We start from the raw sequence: 18,022 nt of genomic DNA on the forward strand, positions 1-18,022 counted from the left end.
AATTAGCAGATCAAAGTAATCCCAAAACAATTCTACTGAAATTGCTAGATATATATTACAGAAATCTTCCATTCATTGTTCTATATTTTGTATTTTAATACAGTAAGGGGCAAACAAATTCTCTCTAAGTGTGAAAGCCACGAATTTGGGAGCAACTGACACAACTGCAGTTCTGTAGCAGCCTCCAGTAAGTAACTTAACCTCTTTGTATTCCAGTTTCACTGCCTTTAAAACAAGAGTATCACCAATACCTCTATGCCTCAGAGGGGTGCTCAGAGTGGTATGTTAAGATCTGCAGGACGAAAGGCATGTAGGCTTTTTATTAACATTTGTATTGTAACATCTTCAGTTCAGCATACTGTCTTACAGTCCATTATGAAAGGAATTTGAGGCATAAAACTAAATGCTGCAATCTTAGTTCATTCTAACAAGGATGGTATCTGGGTTCATGTTGAGCACTAGAACTGACAAGCTGTGTTCTGTTAATACCACCTCCATAATATCCTTTTATAAATCCATTTTTAATTTTTTTTACACTTGACTACATGCAATTCTACTGTCTAGAGCTGAGAATCAAGCCCTTTGACTAAGCCTTTATAAAACCTGATAGTGTATTTCTCATTATGTCCCAAGTAATTTCAATTATTTTCCATTGTCTAAAACTTCTGTTACGCTTTGATGCCTGTGGACATTTTAAGTAACTTGCAATTTCATTAGCAGACTCACAACGACAGAAGATTATTCTGAACAGTTCTTCTCTGAAGGCCCTGTTATCAGTGAAAGCCCTTATATGAGATCTCTAGATGTTACATGCTATACCAAAGTATCTGCTGAGGCAGAATCCCTTTCCGAATTTGCCCTCAAAACACATGTTTGGGTTGCAGAAGATATCCATCATTTTTAGCAAAAGAATTGAACTAAATAACATGCAGGTGAAACAGCTGATTGGACCACAACACCATTATTCAAATTTATGGAAGAGGAACTGAAAAAAAAAGAAAAAAAGGAATGAAGATTTGCCTAAGGGAAAAGACTAAGAACTAATCTGGGACCATTAGTTCTCCAAACAGTTTCCTATCAGCCACCAAACTAGTTCTTCAATATAAAGACTGAAAATAAATGTAGGTTTTGTATGTTTTGGCTTATAAGAGCTTAATAATTTCTCTGTATTTCCTTCTATAGGAAGATAAAGAATGTAGGTATCTAGTACCTCAGCTGGGGCCACTCTTCTTACTCTTATGAATGTCTGTGTCTCACACTGGAATAGCCTGTGGAGAGGAGAGCAATACTAGTTGTCCTCACTTGTATCAGAGAAGACTGGTATGTCAGATGTGTACTATCTGAAGGTTTCCTCTCTATAGCAGGGGGGTTAGAACAAGATGATCTTAAAGGTCCCTTCCAATCCAAAGCATTCTATGATTCTAAAATTTGATGATTCTCTATGTGAAAGACTTTTGACAGTGCACATCTACTTGCTGACTCTTTGGGGATAAGAAGATCTAGAACAAAGTGCTATAGGATGCTACTCTGCACTGCAGAATTGGAGGGAATGCTTAAGCACTACGGACTTGAAGCAAAACTTGTGACTTGTCTCTGAAGACAGAAATAATCCCTTGATATTCTTTTAAATAGGCAATATACTTTAATGTCCTAATTGAGTTAGAGCCAGAACTGTGGATGGAAAGCATATTGATGCCTAGATTCAAACATTTTTCAGACTGATTTTTCACAGGCATAGCAGGCAATTTCCTTGTAATATCACAATCACATTGTTTTTTTAGCTCTTTGTTTTCCCCCCAGCAAAACAATAGCACACAATGTTTGTGCCTAAAGGAAAGTATTCAAAGAATCAGAATCATAGCACAGTTTGAGTTGGAAGGGACCTTTAAGATCATCTAGTTCCAATGCCTCTGCTATAGGCAGGGACATCTCCCACTAGATCAGGTTGCTCAAAGCCCCATCCAGCCTGGCCTTGAATGCTTCCAGGGTGGGGGCTTGCACAATCTCACTGGGCAACCCATTCCAGTGTCTCATCATTGCACAGGTCCAGATAGATCAATTGCTCTTCCTTTATCCACTGAGACAGTAGCTCCATCACAAAAGGCCACTGCATTCATCAGGCATGACTTGCTTTTGGTGAAGCCATGTTGGTTATTCATTAACAGTATGAAAAAACTAAGCTGAAGTACGGCATTTCCCAGAGGTTATCCTCTGGGATGCATTTCTTCAGGAATTCGAACCAGGAGGTACAGAAAGAAACATGAACATAAAGTCCAATGAGTGACTCTTCTTTCAAAAGAAGAAAGGACCCCTTCATCAAAATTAAACAAAACAAAACAAAAATATCAAAACCCAAAACGCCAAATGACCTCTCTCTAAAAATAAAGCCTTCAATCTCCTCATAAATAACATTCTCACCAGGCAAATGGGCTCAACAATAGGGTTGTTTCTGCTGAAGCAGGTTCCGGTTGTTGCAAGTTAAGAGAGAACGTTGAAACTTACATTAAGTTACAAGGCTTCATAATCTCACTAAGTGCTAATAGAGTTTTAATGCTGTTTTCATTAACTCTGTGCCCTTTCTTAAAGCTGGAGGGCTACTCAGTGATAAGAAAACCCCGCCGATTTAAGTCATATGAATGGATGCTAAATGCAAATTCTGGAAGCACTGGGCAGTGCTCACAGCAGGGCTTTGACAGGATAAAGATTTAACAGTGTCACATCAGGACTTGTTGAGTAGGCTGAATGTCAAGAGTAAAGCAACAGCAGGGAAAAATGAAAGAAAGATGATCTCTGAAGTGATGCTTTTTTTACTGGAAATAGCAATTAAAAAATTAACCTTCTTCCATAAGTAGCTAAAAACCCAATAGGAAGCTCATCAAAAGGATATTTAAAAAATTAAAATAGATATCTGACAGAAAGCAAAACCTTGTCCATTACTTGAAAGACAGAGAGAGGCTGACAAAATAATTCTGGCATGCCTAAACTTTTCTGACACATTTCAGCAGAGGATTTGGTTATCTGAGTTGTGGTTTCAAGCCAAAAACTTGGGCTGGTTTTGTTTTGTTTGTGAAGTACTTTCAAGTAGGTTGTGAGGATGGAGAAAAGTCATGAGTGGGATAGCCTGAGAAATAAAAACAAAATATGTCCTTACATGGAAGTGCAGATATAAGAGGGCAAGAACAGTGGCTTTTGTTTTAATTAACTCATGGACTCACTCTTCTGATTCACCCATGCCCTTCCATTGAAACAAGCACCCTAAACTCAGGAACAGTTTCATCAGCTCATACAAGGCAGGAAGGTTGTATGTGCTCATCGTTAAGCATGTGCTCAAGTCTCTGCTTGAACTTTTCCCTGGTATTTACTCTGTTTATAATAAAGGTAGGTGAGGATGAGGGTCATTACGCCCACCTCTGCATATGTTGCCCTATGGTACATAAAAAGCTCTGTGAATATTGAAGCCAGGATTACTCTCACTGAACTCAGCTGTGGTCTCTCTACACTGAGAGAAACACCATGAGAATGCAAGTTCTCCAACATCAGTGAGTGTTAGACAGACTGACTTGAGTTGTGCTCGTGGTTAACTTTGACAGAAGATCTCCATGACTTGATTGACATATTTTTCAGAATAGCTCAACTAATGAAAGATTGTACTCTGTCAAGTTTCATAGTAACTAGACACTAAATTTGGGATCAGTGTTCACACTCTTTGCAGTGAGAAACCAAGAGGAAACACAATGGCTTCACTCTTCTTTGGCAAAAGCAGTTATTAGCTATCACAAGCCATTTCCTTGTATACCTTATGTGCCTCAGATAGAAGTCAGGATATCCACTGAACAAGCATAATTTACAGTAGATAGAAGCCAGGATACCCACTGAATAAGCATAACTTACTGTAATGTCCTGAGCAAAGTAATCTAATGGGATAACTCATCAACATGGAAACAGCCATGTGGATCACCAAAACTCAGTAGTTAAATTAAACTCATCATAAGTTAAGAATTTACACCTAACCCATCTAGGCAAATAAAATATCCTGCATTATTACAGGAGTTGTTTACAACTGCTAAATTTGGAGCTGCTTCTCTACCACTTCAGGCACTTTATATGAGCTTGTTTGACTATGAAAATATTTCTTATCTACCTGAAATAGAAGCTGGAAAGTTGAGAGGTATATTGAGAGAAAACAGAGTGGAGTTTCTGAGATACTGGAAAAGACCGAGCAGCCCAGGGTAGAAAGCATTCCGAGGCTTTCTTTGGATGGAAGATTTGGGAACCAGAGCAAGAGAAAGTAGGTGGAATAATCTGTCAACATCACCTTTCCCACTACTTGTCACTGTCACTAGACTCATTATCTTTGCATCTTCCTTGCCATGACTGCTCCTTTGTAGGAAGCGAAAAGAAATACTGAACATGATATTGCTCTCAAGAATGAAAAGATTGGTCATATCCTGCTAAAACAACAAACCCATATACTCTGGATTTCTGCTGCAAGGAAAATGAGTATCGGACCTGCCAGATGAGCTACTGTCATATTAGATGCAGCCCCAGCCTGCAATTCCTTTTATCTGTCATTCTGGCTAAAATCAGCTGAAATGTTTCCAACCCCTTCCTCTGTTTAAAACTCTAGAGCCTTGAGGCAGCAAGTTTTCTGTGGAAAATTTGCAGTTGGCATATATAAATCTTATCAGTCTGGCTCATGTTCAGTCCAACCCATGCAGAGTCACAGAATGAATCTCAGAAGAACCTGTTTTGATTAGGAACACTCATCTTAGGAGATGGAGAGGAGAACGCATGGTGACCTACAACTCCTCAAAGGGAGCAGAGGGACAGAGACAGAACCTGAGGAAATGGCATGGAACTGTGTCAGGGGAGGGTCATGCTGGATGTCTGGAAAAGGTTCTTCGCCAGTGGGTGGTGGGCATGGAATAGGCAATGGTCACAGCCCTGAGCTGCTGGAGTTCAAGGAACATCTGGACAACGCTCTGAGACATAGGATTTTGGTTTTGGGTGGACTTGCGTGGAGCCAGGAGTTGCACTCAGTGATCCTTGTGGGTCCCTTCCAACTCAGGATATTCTGTGATTCTATTATCTGGAAATTTTACTGGACCTTCAGATCATGTTTTAAATTACTTTCATTTTGTTAAACTGTACTTCTGCCCATAACCAAGGATTCAGAATTCAAGGACCTATTTCAGGCATAAGCATGTCACTGTCTCCATGTGCAGTGTTCAAGTTACATCTGCAGTTACAGGACTGACAGATAATACAGTCTGTGAGGTTCACATAACAACCTTTTCCACATCAAACCTCTAGTGCTCAATTCAGTTACCTGTCATAAACCACCTCATGCCATTTCAAACATCCTAGGATATAAAAGACATCTGTGTTGGACTAGGAGCAAAGACAAGTGACACTCGTTGTCTTCTGGACTGACAACTGAGTCCAGATAATATAGCTCTGAGTATCTCAAAAGACAATATAATGTGTGTTGATAAACACAATAAGCCTTCAGAAGTGGGCAGATGAACTGGTGTGCAGACTTCCTTGTCCAGATCTCTACCAGCTCTACGGAGATTTCATAAACCATGTCATACATGGAAGTGCTTTGACAACCAAAATAGGTGCTTGAATTTCAGTCTCACCCAGGATGAGAGAAGAAATGTAGAGAAGTGATCTGCAAGATGGAAATCTGCTTTCCTGGCTACTAAGGAGCTTTTCTCTACTGTATCTGTCTCCATCAAGATCTTATCAGAAATAAGACTATGGGGTCTCATTGTGAGGTTCATATTCCCAAGACTGTAAGCTCACTAACTTCCTAGTTGTTTAGACAAAAGCAGTCCTCATGACCACTTCTATAAATAATGCAGATAAAAAGAATGACCATCTCTTTCATTTACATTTATGTTCCCAGAGGGACAGCATTCATGACTTAATTACAATAGGAAATAACCCTAAAGCTCTTTGCTTTGTAATAAACAATAAAAACAATACTACCCTTTCTGTAAGATAGTGAAAACATTTGTTTTTAAGAAAGATGCAGTGTAGATGCAGGTATGAAGAGAAAAACACATAAACATACAAAAACGTATGCACAAAATGCTTTAAGCTCTATCTGTCACTACTTGGTCCTTCAGCTCCAAGAAACTGGAAGAGAAGGCTGACTGCTGAACTTCATGCTAGTTCATTCCTACTCATAAGTGAAGCAATCAGTACTTTTAACCCTCACTGTAATCACAGTTGTAAACTTTTCCACCCCCCGAAGACTGTTTTTATGCTGCTGAGAACATCAGGTTTGGGGTGCATGTTTGTACATACACACAGTTATGTATGCTTCAGCAAGGGATAAGTGTAATGGTATCACCAAAATTAAATTCTCACCATAGAACACTGAAATTACTTTTGGAACACAGCATTAAAAACCGAAGATATCAGATGATCTCAAAATGCAGATGTCCCTTCTTCTATATTTGTCAACAATTGAATGAAATCAAATTCTGCTAGTGGACATGAATTACAGAAAATTCCTGAAAGTCTGTGAATATTGCCACATCAGTTCCTCCAACCCCATAACAAAGGAGGAAAACAATTTTCCTCACAGACCTCCATCCCTGGAGTCGTTCAAGGTCAGGCTCTGAGAAACTTCATTTACCTGTAGATGTCCCTGTTCTTTGCAGGGAAGCTGAACTTTTTTTAAAGGTCCTTTCCAACAAAAACTATTCTATGATTCTACTCCTTCAAAAACTATTCTATGATTCTACTCCTTCTGCCTTTAATTAGATGGGAATTCAAAGAGAGATCTTGCCCAACTTCCAGCATAAGAATCTAAACCAGGGATCTCTACAAGTCAGGAGTTGGGGACATGCAGAAGGAGCCTCCATTTTGTCCGTCTTGAGGCTCCACTGCCTCACATGTAAAAAAACTGCTGAGACAGACAGCTAAACAAGCACAGTTCCAGCACTTGACAGCAAAGACATGAGGCAGAATGATCCAATTCTGATCTTTTCATCAATACATACTTAAGTATTTATTGAAAGTTGAAAAGACATCAGAAAAAAGACAAGCTTCCCCATGTGTCTCAACTGATGTGCATGGCTCCTTTGCCAAGCTGTGTATCAGTCTCTCTCTGAGATAACCCGACTAGATTTAAGGGAAGGCTGCTGTTAAGTTTCTTTTCAAATAGAAAACAGGAATGCATTAGAAATGGAGAATATTCCCCTGTGATTTGTCAGAAAACCTGAATGCCAACCATGAAAAATCTGACTATCTGCGGCAACACAGTATCTATCAAGCATGTATCTGCTATGGATAAACTAGGTACCCTCTGGCTCAGCAAGATACCGAACAAAGGGCAAGAGAAAACTCAGTGTTATAACACCTCAATGAAAAAAGACATAGCTCAAATCCAGGCTGGAAAATTGACTCTTCAGTGTGCCAAGTTTAACTGTAAGTTAAACAATGATACCTTTAGAATCATAGAATGGTTGGAAGGGACTTCAAGGATCATGAAGCTCCAACTCCCCTGCCACAGACAGGGCCACCAACCTCCAGATCTGGTACAAGACCAGGTTGCCCAGGGCCTTGAACACCTCCAGGGAAGGGCATCCACAACCTCTCTGAGCAGCCCGTTCCAGCGCCTTACCACTCTCATAGTAAAGAACTTCCCCCTGATATCCAACCTAAATCTTCCCTCCTTGAGCTTAAACCATTTCCCCTTGTCCCATCACTATCTACCCAAGCAAAAAGTTGATTCCCCTCTAGTTCATAATCCTCTTTTAAACATGGGAAACCTGCAATGTGGTCACTTCACAGCCTTCTCTTCTCCAGGCTGAACAAGCCCAGCTCCCTCAGCCTGTCTTTGTAGGGGAGGTACTCCAGACTTCTAATCATCTTCATGGCATTCCTCACCGACAGCTCCACATCCTTCCCGTACTGGGGCCCCCTGGTCTGGACGAAGTACTCTACATGGGGCCTCATGAAAGCAGGGTAGAGAGGGACCATCACCTCCCTGTCCCTGCTGGCCACCCCTCTTCTGATGGAGTCCATTGGCCTTCCAAGCTGCAAGAGCACACCGCTAGTTTATATTCAGTTTTTCATCTACCAAGACTCCCAGGTCCTTCTCTGCAGAGCTGCTCTCAAAAAGTTCTGTTCTCAGTCTGCATGCGTATCTGGGATTACTCTGACTCAAGTGCAAAACATTGCTCTTTGATGTGTTGAACCTCATTAGGTTCACATGAGCCCAGTTTTTGAGTTTGTTGAGGTCCCTCTGGATTGTTTAGATTACATTAAACAATGCACTATACATTCACATTGATAAAACTTATTTTAAAGGATTTTACTAACATTCTATCAAAAGAAAAAGAGAAATTTCTGTCTATAAAGCAAGGAGAACCTTTAGTGTGCTGGATCAAGAGAGCAAATTCCAAACTGCCTGGTCCTTTTGACCCCCCAAAAGAATAGAAAATGGAACACATGTTGAGCTGAAGATAAGCATCTACTACTGCCCAGAAAAAATTGTTGCTTAAAAGCCATCACTAAGTATTTCACAGTAATCACACTGGCAAATTATCCAGCACCAAAGAAGAAAATCAGAAACTATCGCTAGCTGTAGGGGGCAGAGAAACATTAAAAAAAAGTGAAACAAAAATAACTACTGAAATATATTTTATACTTATAAAATTAGCTTTAATGAACTATAAAATAAATAAGCCTTAATGAACTATAGCAGCCACTTACAATTATTTCTGTACTAATAAGCTTGGAAAGCGTATTTGCTATATACTGGTCATTAACAAGATATGTTTTGAATGTATAACTCAATAAGAGAGAAGTTGTCACAAATTAAGGGGATTCCAGGAAGTTTGTGTATCTATCACACCACAACAATATTTGAGAGTCAAAGGAAAAAGTTTTCTAGGCCAATAAACACCCAAATTTGTTCATACAAGCTGAAATGTAGATTTTATAGCTTCTCTCTAGCATTAAATTTCTCTTCTATACTTTTTTTAACGCTGTGTTCTGGAAAAAAATGTAAATAAATATTGGTTATTGGAATCTGCCTTGTACAGAACATTTAATAGGAATCCTTAATTGCATGCTGTAAACATAATACAAATGGTAGCTGTAAAGCCAAGAGTAGTTCTGCTCAAAATAATCGACAAGAATGCCTCTTCATATAGCAAACTCCTTAACAAGACTCAGAAATAGATACCAGGAAAACAATCCTTACACAAAACAAAATGAAGGAAACCCCACTTATACACAAGAAATAATGACTGCGGGTGATGTCAAACACAGAAGCATGATTTGCAGGTAAGTCGTGGAGTCTCCATCCTTGGAGGTGCTCAAAACCTGGCCAGATTCAGCCTCAAGCATCTGCTTTGGTGACCTTGCATTGAGGAATGGGGTTGGACAAGATGATTTGATGAGGTATTAGAACAGGCTGCCCACGTGGTGAAGTCACCATCACTGGAGGTGTTCAAGAAAAAGGTAGATGTCGCAATGAATGACATGGTCTAGAGAGGTAACAGGCATGGCTGGACTAGATGATCTTAGTGGTTTTTCCAGTCTTAATGATTCAATTCTACGATCCCTGGTGGACCCTGCCAACCTCAGCCATTCCGTGATTCTGTAAAGTACCAGCATCTCAGACGTTTGGCTTATATACAGGTAAGAAGGCGTCCAACCAAGAAGCAAAGTGCAATGCAGGCAGTTATTGGCAGAGCCTTACATTGGGTGAGCTTCTTTTCAAAAATCTCTTCAATCTAAACTTGCACAGAAGGTGTTCAAGATAATGCTGCTGTGTGCTTCTTCTTCTTTAAGCACTCAAACTTTAAGAAGAAAAAGTAGATGCCTTGAAATGTTCCACAGCCAACATGGCTTTTTTTATCTAAAGACTAGGCAGACAATCAAAAATGATCAAATTACTGTTGTTTAATGAGTTATTGCTTGTCAGCAAAGAGGCAGCAAAGGTTGGGATGTTATTTCTAGCATGTTTTGATGACATGACATCAAAACTAATGCATTTTTCTCTGTGCTCTCTGTGGCTGTACATGGATGGCCAAAGTGGTTCAGCTAACAAGAGGTAATTCAATCAACCACTCTAACGTGAAAATTGATATGATCTATCTCTACCTCTAGTCTACTTTGTAACTTTCAGTAACAAGAAACTCTGCCTTCTGTTGGGATGATCAGATTCATTTGAGAAAGGCTCTCCGCATAGAAATTCCCAATGATCTAGTTCTGCAAAAATGAAAATGGTTTATGCTCTATACAGCACAGACATTTGACACTGTAATGGTAAAAGCTATTTCAGTGTAAAAATATAGCTATTAATTAGGGAATTAATAATGTGTCAAAGCTTGAGCAACTTCCTTACCAAACTCTGAAGTAAAAGAGCCATCTCTCTAGGATTTCTTAGGAAATACAGTTTTTTTCTGTAATAAGTGCTTAAGTCAAAAGTTTTCCAGAAACATCTGAAAAGGTCATTTTGAAAGCAGAAACATATTCTGCAAATGAAAGGTTGTTGTGCAAGAGTCCAACTCCTATTAAAGCCTAATGAAAACACAAAGGATATTTCAGAAAATCCACTGAGTATGGTGGAATAATAGCTTTTGTTTTAAAGATGGCTTGCAAATCTATGTCACAGACAGAAAGACAATTAGAATGTTATTATTTATAAATTAAACTGACATAATACTACCAAGATGTGGATATTTGTAAGGTAATCCAAGAAGGTACATATGTGGGTAGCTACTACAGGCACAGCAATCACTAAATAATAACTCAACAGTCATGTGGGATCTTTTCATTTTTTCTTATTCCCAAAGGCTCAGAAGACAAGGAGCCCATGGAAATAGTCTTGAATGAGCCATCTAACTTTTATCTGATTTCACTCTCCATTTTAAATAACACCTCCCAGAGTATTATAGTTGCTTGGAAAGAGCAATATGGTGAATGGCATCTATGAGCAATATGCTGCACTATTCCCTCAAAAGAAATTCTGTTTTGTATGTTTTTGAAGAGAAGTTTTTCATATTTACATCTCAAGGATGCAGCCAAGTAGAATACCTAAATGTGTCTGGTATTCTCAGAGCTTCTATTTAATACTACTTTGTACACGTCCACAGAAGGGGAAAAAAGCTTACCAATGAAGTATTTGCAGTTGATTTTGGAGATTCAACACCATCATGTTGTTTTGATAGAATAAAGAGTGCTCAGAGGCTACAGTGTTTAGACCGAACTTAGGAGTTACTTAGGGAGAAAAAAAAATAGAAAACCAACATGAATAGCACATTGATATTATGAGTAGGGAAAGTGAATATTTATCTATCAATTCAAGTGCCAGCAATAAAGTCTTCCTCAAACTCTCTCTTTCATATGTAAGAAATTACTCACAATCCTTTCACCATTTAGAGCCAAGAAAGACCAGGATGAACAAAGAACTCCCCTGGACAATTTTTTTCTGCTTTTGTCTCTCCCACAACACCAAGATCTCTCTGATTTGGAAGGGTTAAATAAAACTGACAACCCAAGCACAGTCAACTGAAAGTGTCACTCAACAGGATTGGGTGATGCTGAGCAGTTTATGAATCTGTGTCTCTTGTGTAAAAAGCCTAATCCTCCCTTCTGATGGTTCTAATGATTTATGTCTGAGAGAACTCTCTCAAGCTATTCATCATACTGAAAACATTCATGTTCCCTCAACCCGACACCTCTCCTCCTGAGGAACTGAAAGTATCCATAGGGAAGTGGACACTTGTTTCTGACTCATTCAGAGGTTTTGGACATTCACTTAGGACAATCTTCTCCAAGTTGAAATTTCAATTTTAGGCACCTAAGGCCAGATATGATTAAAGCAGTTAATGGAAGGACCAGCGATGACCACAATTCCAAAACATGTTAATTTTTCTTTTCACAAATAAATAACACAGAATATGAATCTAGAAAAGTTACTGGTCTAACCCAAAGATAATTGGTCTGAACCATTTTCAAAAACAACAGCATGGACATTTTTCTGTTTGTTTTTTTTTTTTTTTTTTAATATATATATTTTTTTTAATTTTATTTTTATCTCAGTAGAAACCAAGTGCTTCTGTTTTTTATCTCGGTAGAAACCCAATGCACTGAACTGAAGACCAGCATCTTCTGTCACATCTGTGTAAGTGTGTCACCATTGCTGAAGTTTAAAGGCCTTGCAAAGCATAAATAATTTATGCTTGCAATGCCTTTTGTAAACTCAGAGACTTTGCATCCATCTGAAGGATCAGCACTGTGCACAGTCGCTTACTGGGAGTACTCCATTTTCCTACCAATTACAAAGAACCAGTGCAGAAACTTGAGACATGACAAAGAAAGCTGCTGATTGCTCAGGAGTCCTACTGACTCTGGATTCAAATCAAAGAATTCATATTACTATACATTAATTGAGCTGCAGGAGCTGCAGTTTAAGATGAAAGCAACGTAATGCATCCTCCTTTAGCTCTTTTCACAGGAGAATCAACAACCTGGCATTATGTGATGCTTGTAAAGGCCCAAATGCATGCAGACGGACAGCCATCAAGGTCAATCTGAAATGCATTAGTAATCAGTAAGCTGATCATGTGATATCCCATCAAAATGTCCATCTGATTGAAGGTTTGTATAATTGGTGAAAACTCAAGAGAACTTCTTGGGAATAAATTCACCTATTTCCTGGCACGTTCCCCTCTTGCTCTGTTGTTTTGTAAGGTTTTTCACATAAGGCCAACTTTTATCTCCTAAAAATCTTATTTTCTACTGGTGATTATTTCTCTCTTCTAAATGTTTGTTCCATAGATTTCAACTGGCTATCATGGAAGTAATTTAGTTAAAAGAAATGCAGATGTGGCCTCTGGAAATGGAATTAGAAAAGGCTTGAAGAATATAAATGTTAGCTTGAATTAAGAAATTGGGCCAAATCTTAAAACCAGACCCATTAAATATTAATCAGTGAAAATTCAGATCTCGTTTCTGACTGGTTTATATTCAAAGCACAAAAGTTACTGCAGAACCAGAACGCACCTCAGTTTTCCTTGCCAGAGCAAAAATTGAGTGAGGATGCCAAGATCTGAGCAATTAATTATAGACTACAAGACAAGAATTGAATTGACAAGAGCTGACACCTGACTGTAAATATAGCAAACTTCACAAAATAATAGGAAACAAGGAAAAAAAAATATTGTAAAATTATTGATTTCTGATGGTGCTGTAGAGTAAGCACTGCAGGAAAGCCACAGGCAAGGCAGGTGGGTGAATTATTTTAGAATTTGAATGACAGCAGTCAAAAATATTAAAAACCATACAGAGCTCAAGAGGCTAAAGGAAGGTTGAAAACTGAAACACCTGTGTCATTAATAAGCTATACACAGACTTGTAAAGACAGAGACAGTAAGTAAAGCCAGCCCCATGATACTGAATTAAACAGCAAAAGCAATACCATGAATTAAAGCTGTCTTTTTCTTTTGTCCTAAGTTAGGTAGAGTTCATTAGGGTTGAATTACAGCTCTGATAAACTCTGAGTAGGAAATGCTCTGTTCTTGTGTCTTAACATCATCAGGCCAGCGATGCACCAGGCAAATGTCAGAATTCCTATTGCATGTGTCTGAAAGGGGTGCCCAGACTTTTTCCCTGATGGGCAGGAATGATTGAACTGCTGAATTGTAATGCTGAACACAAAGCCACTTCTCAATACTTCCCTCTCTGCCATAAACAGTCCTCGTTATACAAATAGACAGGGGCTCTGATTCCATTTATTGGTGTGTTACTCCTGTCTTAGGAGTGCTTCCTCTTGGCATAGCATGGTACTCTATGCCTAACAATACCTGCTGCCATGAGAGAAAAGTACAACACAAATGACATCAGAAGGGATGCTCTGAGGCTGATCCAGCAAAAGCCCATCTTACAAAAATATATTTTGCTGTCCTGGTCTAACTTGAAGATATAAAGCTTTGAGATGAAGATGCTCTTTTCATCCCTAGAATGGATGGCATGAAGGGGCATTCCTCTGCTCCTCCAAGCACTCATAATGACTGCAACTGCAAATTTTATCACTCCTACTGCACTGCAAAGAAGCAGAGGTAGGCCTACAGGGATGCTGTAGCAAACAGAATACTGAAAAAAAGAAAAAACAAAGACTAAAGATAGACTGTATAAAATCAGCTGCCTGAATCTCATTCTCATTGGTCAGGATGAGGAAAACATTTATCCGCATAATAAGCCAGTAAATGAATTAGGCAAAGAAAATTGTGATTGCAAAGGAGAAAAAATAAACAAATTAAGACAATATTTTCCAGTTTTCTATAATGATTAATTCAATTTAAATTCAAAAAGTGACAGTTACATATTTAGAAAATGGATATTTGGAGCCTGACTATTGCTTTTCCATATGTATTGCAGTCATGCAGTAGTCATGTTGGCCAATACGTTGGTTTTTTTTTAACCGTACATTGAGGACTAAATGTTGATTGCATTAAGAGTGGAACTCCTTCTTCAGTATACTTTTAAAAAGTTTATAATGTTTCAAAATGGTCACATTAGCAAGAAAGGAATGCATTAGTGGTTGTCAAGGAACTTCCTGAAGGCTGGAGCACCTCGTCTGCAAAGACAGGCTGAGGGAGGAGGGCTTGTTCAGCCTGGAGAAGAGAAGGCTGCGGGGTGACCTCATGCCAGCCTTCAGTACCTAAAGGGAGCCTACAAACAGGAAGGGAGTCAACTCTTTGGAAGGGCAGATAATGGCAGGACAAGGAGAAATGGTTTTAAGTTGAGGGAGGAAAGATTTAGGTTGGATATGGGGGAAGTTCTTTACAGAGAGAGTGGTGAGGTGCTGGAACAGGCTGCCCAGAGAGGTTGTTCAAGGCCAGGTTGGATGGGGTCCTGGGCAGCCTGGTCTAGTATTAGATATGGAGATTGGTGGCCCTACATGTGGCAGGGGAGTTGGAGCTTGATGATCCTTGAGGTCCCTTCCAACCCAGACCATTCTGTGATTCTATGATTCCTGGATGAAATGTGAAATGTTGAAATGTGTTTTAGAAGCAGGGAAGACTCCTTCTGCTGCAATGACTTCTGCCAAGAAAAGGGCGCAAAATAGTTAAGTCATCTTTCTTTGGATAAATACATGGACAAGTTGCTACTGAAAAGCATTTTTTCCAAATGTACATGTAGCATCTTACTAAAAATTTGACATCTTTCTTTTTTTTCCTATTAAAAATGCCCTAGACTTGGGATTCCAACAGTCTCGATTGTCATCTTAGGTAATTGTGCACTCATCCAAATGAGTCACAAACTACAGATGACACGGAAAGTCCACACAGGCTAAGAAATCCTGACACTAGACAAAGATAGTGTTAAAGGAGGGACCTCCTTTAGCTTGCTGCTGTGGTACTGTGCTTTTCAGATGTTTACTGATGTAAATTAAAAAAAAAAACAAAACAAAAAACAGTAACAAAACAACAGCAAAATGAGCAGCTGCAGTGTTGCTCCAATATGAGCAACGTGACCCAAAATCTACTGGGCTATTTTCCTGAGGTGTCAGCAAACAAACGTAAAGACATAAGGCCTCAGGAGTTTCTTCACGTCTTCCAGAGACGCTCTACCCTCTCTGTGCCAGACGAAACCGCCCCAAGGGAGCACTGACATACTTACAACAAGGGGCTCATCAGGCAGAAGTCAGGGCTCAGAGCTCTCCTGAACAGCTGGTCTCTCTGCACGCACTTGGAGAGCAGCTGATGGTGTCACTGCTTCTTGGGAAAGTGATTGAGAAAAGTGCTCTTTGTTTTCCAAAATTCATAAACTGATCTGTCCTATGGCCAAATTCGTGTCTGATTTGTTTTGAAAAAATAAGTGCTTTTTAGTCTTTCTGAGAAGAACCATTGATTCAGCATCATTAAGGCGAAAGTAGAAATAGGGAAAAAGAGAAAATTTTAATGATAGTGATCATAAAGATCATTAGTGATCACAGATACTGCAGGCATAATTTCATTCCTTTAGCTCATTGAATAGTGACCTTCAGATTTCTCATTGTGGCTGCACTTGTTAAAGTTAAAAAAACCTATCCTGGTATCATGCAAATTGGGCTTAAATCATATCAAATGGGTAATTGGTGGTGCTTCTTTTGGTTTCTTTCTGATTCAGCACAGAAAAAAAATAGTTTGATGATGGGTTAAATGCAAGTTCTGGCCAGTCATTACTAAACTTGAGATTTTATTCATTTATGTGTCCTCTGCCAATTCTGAGTATATTGTAACCATTTCCCTAACTCTTTTTCTTCCCTTTATTTTCTCTGAACTGTCATGTAGTAGGAGCTGTTATGCATTAAAAGCCAGCTGTTCTCTCTCTCCCTAAAGTATGCAAGACAGTTTTATATGAAACAGTTTGTTGAGGTAGCTGAAACTTTAAATCTACTTGTATTTTAAAATCCATTTGCACTGCAACTGAGAATAGAAAAAATGTTCATCATAGACATGGAAATTCTGAAAATGCTCTGTTTCCTTAAATTTTCTAAATCTTAATGTGAATTCTGCTACACAACATTTGGGATCAATATGGATTAAGAACAATTTATAATGATTATAAAGTAAACTTGCTCCCATATAACTCAAGGCAGACTTTGCCTTCTCTTGTAGTGCTGGAGAGTAACTCGTGCTTTAAACTTAATGATTACTTTCCCAAACAATGAGAAAAAGTACAGCGTTATATTTTTCCTAGGGCTTTCATTAAGATCTTTAGGTTCACTTCCCTCAAGACATGGATCTCTTAACAGAAGATTAAATCTAGTTTCCTGATGGAGTTTTATTATTAGAATATTTTGGTTCTCTGACTATCTACTTAAAGTATTTAAATTAAAATGTGTCTAGATTTAGTCAACTGTTGATAAGATTTGTGACTTCTAGTAGTTGAGAATATTTAAGCATATATGAACCAAATTTTATTATATTACAAATTGCTATGAGGGATCAGATTTTAAACCAGACTTATGCAGAGTAAAACTAGAGTAATGCGAATAAAATTATTGTAGCTAATCTAGATTTAAATCAGCAGGACAGATCACTATCTGCATCCATAAGCAGTCATCACTTATGAAAAGGAGGTATAAAAACATATATAGAATTAATATATACACATACATATTATATAAAATGACCCCTTTATATATTAAATGAAAAGATATCTTCCTCATTTAAGCAGTGGCCAAACACTCTATTACGTATGCAAGAGCAGAAAACCATTTAATGGACATTTCTCCTAGCATTCAATAGTATAGAGCTCATGACAGATTCAAGTTTTTCCATCCATAGTGTCATGCTGGAAGGAGTTCCTCAGCTCAAGTACACTTCATGTGAAGAACTGTCTCAGTATTTGTTTTGAATCAATCCCCGCTATTTCATTTGATAGCACAACTAAGAAAGAAGACATCTTAAAGGGCAACAAATTCATTCTGAGATGGAAGAACAGCCATACCAACAGTGAGGAACTCTTGTAAAATGAAGCAATAACCAAAATCTATCAATTCTTTTTTCTTTCTTCATTGTTTTTTTTTTCCAGAAGATCATTCAGATTAGAAAAATCTCTGCTTAAATTGCCAGAAATGATTGCAGTGAGCCTCAGCATAATGCAGTATCTAGGTATGAAGGTGATAGGACAGAGGCTGGGACATGGGAGGTTGCGAAACCAAAAGTTGCCCTCATCCTTTATAGCTTTCTGCCTCAGGGGCCCTAATTGCAGTCAGCAGGAAGTTCCCATTCTTGGGTTCTGGGTTCAGCTGTTAGAAACCCTGCTAGTGGCAGCAGACACATAGACCTGGATGACCAAAGCCCTCTAGGTGGTAGAGATTCTGTAAACATGATAACCACTGTGAATAATGGCTGACCAATCTTCAAAAGACGACTAGAAATGCTTTTTATCAGATAGAAATTATGGGTAAAATAACTGAGTCATTTTCCTATGGTACTGAAAGAGGAAAGAGGAAAAGAAGAAGGAAAATATGCTCTTAAAGCATATTTCTTCACAA

The 18,022-nt window shown here is 38.6% G+C and overlaps 1 protein-coding gene across 7 annotated transcripts in view; it reads right to left on the reverse strand.

Moving 5' to 3' along the window:
- TSNARE1 (t-SNARE domain containing 1) overlaps window positions 1–18,022 on the reverse strand; it is a 469,319-nt gene that overhangs the window by 40,162 nt on the left and 411,135 nt on the right. The window lies entirely within an intron of this gene.

This window comes from Meleagris gallopavo, chromosome 3 (assembly GCF_905368555.1).
Source record: "Meleagris gallopavo chromosome 3, MGAL_WU_HG_1.1, whole genome shotgun sequence".
Lineage (NCBI taxonomy): Eukaryota > Metazoa > Chordata > Aves > Galliformes > Phasianidae > Meleagris > Meleagris gallopavo.